At 38.5% G+C, this 4,810-nt stretch overlaps 1 pseudogene; it reads left to right on the top strand.

The window, feature by feature from the left end:
- Nucleotides 1-3,838: 3,838 nt before the first annotated feature.
- LOC113075984 (alpha-(1,3)-fucosyltransferase 9-like) lies at nucleotides 3,839-4,364 on the top strand (annotated as a pseudogene).
- The last annotated feature ends 446 nt before the right edge of the window (nucleotides 4,365-4,810 follow it).

Below are 4,810 nucleotides of genomic sequence, written 5' to 3'. Positions count from 1 at the left end.
TCATATGCAGACGAGGGCAAGTGCGTCAAATAAGATCTGACAATGGAACTAACCTGACATCAGCTGACTCTGAACTAAAGAAGGCCATAAAAGAGTGGAACCAAAACCACAAACTCCAAGTTGCTCTGCAACAAAAGGGCATAGAATGGATTTTCAACCCACCTGCCGCTTCACACTTTGGAGGAGTATGGGAGAGGTTAATAAAACAGGTCAAACAAACACTTCTATCACTAACAAAGGATCAAATTCTAGATGATGAATCTCTTCACACTTTCATCTGTGAGGTAGAAGCCATAATGAATAGTCGCCCACTTACCACAAATCCGGATAGTCCAAATGACCTTGAACCTTTAACGCCCAACCACCTTTTACTTCTTAAAGGGCAACCTACATTACCACCTGGCTTATTTCAGAAATCAGACACGTATAGTAGACGTAGATGGAAGCAAATACAATACTTAGCTGATATATTTTGGAAAAGATGGGTTAGAGAATATCTTCCAAACCTACAAGAGAGACAGAAATGGTTTAAAAAGAAAAGAAACTATGCAAATGGTGACATTGTGTTAATTGCAGACCCTACTGCCCCTAGGGGATCTTGGATGTTAGGGAAGGTTATTGACACAAAGAAAGATTCAAAGGGAATTGTTCGTAGTTTGACTTTAAAAACAAAGACAAGTGTTATAGACAGACCAATTACAAAGGTTTGTTTATTGAAGGAAAATGACATGTAGATATGAATGACCAATGTATATGTGATGATTACTTTACCTTGTAAGAACTTATATGTACTGATCTTTACAAGCGCACAATGGACCAAGGACTATTCGAGCAAGAAATTTCTTGCAACGTGCACACATGCGCGTATACACATAAATACACACTGAAATTGACCTTTGAATGCACAATGCCTCTTGTGGCATAATGGACTCATGTTTTGTTGTTTACATTATATATTGAACAAGAAGGACTCTAAAAAAGAACTATTGATGAACTTTAATTCGAACTGATATTGTTGAATGAACTGAAAAATTTGATATTTTTATTTGAAACAAACATTTATGTATTGTATATGTGTGAATGATTCTGATTATTGATGATTTGACAAATTTATCTTTTCTGTGTATATTATAATGTATGGCTCCATGTTTTCTGTTTAGTTATTATTGTACCTATATAGCCGGTAGCAATAAGAGGGCCGGTGTGTAGGAGCCATAGGAGCCAGCCATATGATATTTATGTTTAAGTTAATTTAGTGACCCCTGCTGGTGAATTATGATATTGTGGTCTTGAAAGGCCTTGGAACAGAATGAGTTAAATTGCACACCTGTGCCAATTAGTGGCGGACAAAGGAGTTTGAACTTGGTGTTGGAAATGAATGGACGCCAGCAGGCATATGGTTTTCAATTTATTTACTTATGGATTATTTATCAGTTAAATCACATTTTATTTTTTACTGAAATAAACCAAGAATCTATTGAAACCCCTGAGGCGTCTGAAGTGACTTACTGGAAGGCACTACAGACTTTATTGCAAATGAATGCACAGACACTATTTAAACTGAACAGAGATGACATAACTGAATTCAATGATGAACTGCCTTTAACTATCATTTTGCATTATTGAGACACTGTTTTCCAAATTAATGTTGTTCAGTTGCTTTGACGCAATGTATTTTGTTTAAAGCGCTATATAAATAAAGGTGACTTTGACTTTTGACTTGTTAAAAGATGAACAGCAATTCAGATGAGATTGACCAAAAAACAAATTTATGCTACAATACACACAGAACATCCAATATCTGGAGCAGAAGCAACATTCACTTCAGTCCACAAGAGCTATTAGGTGCATGTCCACCATGGATTCAAATGGACAACCTTAAAGTTCTAGAACCAGCAGCTTAGCAGATTGTGCCACTCAGTCGATGCATATTCAACGGGCTTCAGAGGAGAGGTTGACCCCTGTGCAGTTTTTAATGCTTTTTTGTAGGATAGGTTACTTTCCCGCCAAGCAATACGCAATACCTCTAGTTTTGTTTTCTTCCAGCTGCACTCCATTTTTGGGTGCGAGTATGCTCATTATACCATGGTGTCAAACTGTTTTCCTTAGTTCATGTATAGTAAATGAACATACTTTATGGAAGGCCAACAATTCACAAAAAATTCACAAATTTTTTTCAAAGAAAATAAAAATATATCTAACACTAAAAGATTAATACAATGAACCCCCCCCCCCCCCCCCCAAAAAATAACAACAACAACTTATATTTTCATACATAGTCCCTCAAGCATGAAATACACATGTGAGTGATGGTGAATATATTTCCTCCTTATAAAGTTACACTGAGTAAAACTGCCAGGAATGGCCTAGTTGGCATGTAAAATTAACAGACCAAACAATAGTCATGAGCCAACAGCCAAAGTGAACAAAAACTAAATAAAATTTCAAGGCAGGCAAAACAGTGATCAATTGAGCTGGAACGAAACAACTCTTTGAGACTTTAGCAGGTCACACACACCATTAAAGGGCTACAATCATCACAATGCGACTCGTTCAGTGTCTGCCTCTCTCATCCAGCCCAAGGGTTTTTCACTATGTGGTTGAAGTCTGTGTGTTATGCATCAGCACTGATTGTTCTTGTGGGCGTCTCCACTAATTGTCATCAGCAACAGCTGTCACTCATAGCAACAGCTGTCTAGCATCTTGTGTTTGTGAGAGCATTGTTTCAGGTACCTCGTCTGATGTTTGCTTTCTTGTGTTTCTTGTGCTTTCTTTTTTGTTTCTTGTGTTTCTGCGTTGGATGTCCGCGTCTACCTGGAACCCCGTCCACTCTTCGCAAATCGCCACCAGCATCTTCACTTACCTTCGGCTCGCTTCCCCGCAGTTCCTGTGTCACCTTCTCCTGCTGTCAACTCATCTCCGCCATTCGAATCCTTCACTCACCTGCATCTTCCTGGACTGTTTATTCCAACCAAGTATCATCCGTGTCTCATCTATATGTACTGTGTCATTTATTCTATTAAATATTCATTACTCGCACTTGCTTCCTGCCACTCCTTTCACCCAGTAGTTACAGATAACCAACATGAGAATTACAGAAATCAGAGATTTTTCTTCCAGCAACAGAAAACCACCAGCATGCCAAACAATTGAAACGCACTCATCAACTTATTGGATGTGCGTATTTAAAGGTAGTCTTGCATACTATTATAGGTACATCAATCAGAATCTGACCCAAGGTTGTGCTCCTTTCAGCAGAGACACAGAGGGTTTAAGTGTAAAGTATCTTTGTAACTTTGACAGACTGTTCTGCTTTTCTGAAATCCTCATCAGAATCTCTCTGCTGTCTGAAAAATATCATCAGTTTCATTAGCTGGGCTATAGCTTTATGAGCACAATGGTTCAGACTGAAAATGCTGAAAATGGTAAAAGCTAATCACAAGCTTTACCAGATTTACCTGTCCTCCATGTAACGTTACATAGACGCCACGCACAGAAAGAAATGTTACAGAGATAGTTCTCCCAAAAATGAAAATTTGCTCATTATCTACTCACCTTCAAGCCATCCTAGACATATATGACTTCTTCTTTCAGATGAATCCAGTCTGAGTTATATTAAAAATTGTTTTGACCTTTCAAGCTGTTAAATGTTGCTGTGCTTCAGTCCAGAAGAAGTGAAATAAAGCGCATCCATCCATAATAAAAAGTGCCTCACCTGCTCCAGGGGAGGGTGAACAAAGGTGTCCTGTAGCGAATCGGTGAGTTTTGTAAGAAATATATCCATATTCAAAATGTAATAATGACTTTAGCTGTACACGTAAGTAGCTCTGGACGGATGATGTATGAGGTCAGTTTTGAGCGGTGCATGCAGAAGTGGATTTGGTTTCATGTAGAATCTCTGACCAACACTATAAAGATAGCAGGACTGGAAAACCTGTTCAATCTCACTCTCAGCTACAGACACGGTGCAGATATTCTTGTATGGTGTCACTTGACTGTCAGGAAGAAACCAGCTGAGAAGTTTGTAATTCCCAACAAGGACAAACTGGTGTGTTGGTTAAGTAACAACAATCCCTCAACTAGTGTCAGCACAACAAACAAGTTTTACCAGGAATTCAGAAAATACACCCAAGTGACTTTGGGAAGACTTACACAAAGTTTCTGGATTATAAGGACTACTATCCAACATGGCTAGCTGCAAATGTTATCTTGCCTTTGAGAACTCCATCCACAAGAACTACATCACTGAGAAGTTAAATGGACTGTCCCTGTGGTGTTGGGTCCTCCGAGAAGAAACTATGAAAAATGTGCTCACGCCGAGTCCTTCATTCATGTCAATGACTTCTCAGATGCAGAGTCACTAGCCTGACACTCATAGAAAAGAGAAAACAAATTAAACAAAATAAAGCAAAAATACATGCTGTAATGCCATGAATTTATACTCCCAAAGGGACATATCCTGGGTAGTGTTTATTTTGTCAGCTAATTTAATTGTAGTTTTAGACCTGTGTTAAAATGTCCTTGTTAGTTATTATTATGTTAAGTCAACCTGAAGGAGCGGTCACACTGCACTTTTCGTTCCATTGACTTCCATTCACACGCATGCGAATGCGTCAGACCGAAAACGCATGTTCATGCGAAAAATTTCGTATTTCACTGTGTTTGAAAGTTAAAGTTAGGTAAACACTGACCTGCGAATTCGCATCACGTGAAGTCGTGTGACCAGTAGATGATCTATACGTCACTGCGTGACCTCTCTGTACAGAAATAAAAAAATGAAGGAAGTGCTAATTTTAGCCTATTTTATATA

This window comes from Carassius auratus, unplaced genomic scaffold (genome assembly GCF_003368295.1).
Source record: "Carassius auratus strain Wakin unplaced genomic scaffold, ASM336829v1 scaf_tig00018191, whole genome shotgun sequence".
Lineage (NCBI taxonomy): Eukaryota > Metazoa > Chordata > Actinopteri > Cypriniformes > Cyprinidae > Carassius > Carassius auratus.
The sequence above is the reverse complement of the archived record's forward strand: the minus strand, read 5'-3'. Positions and strand labels throughout refer to the sequence as shown.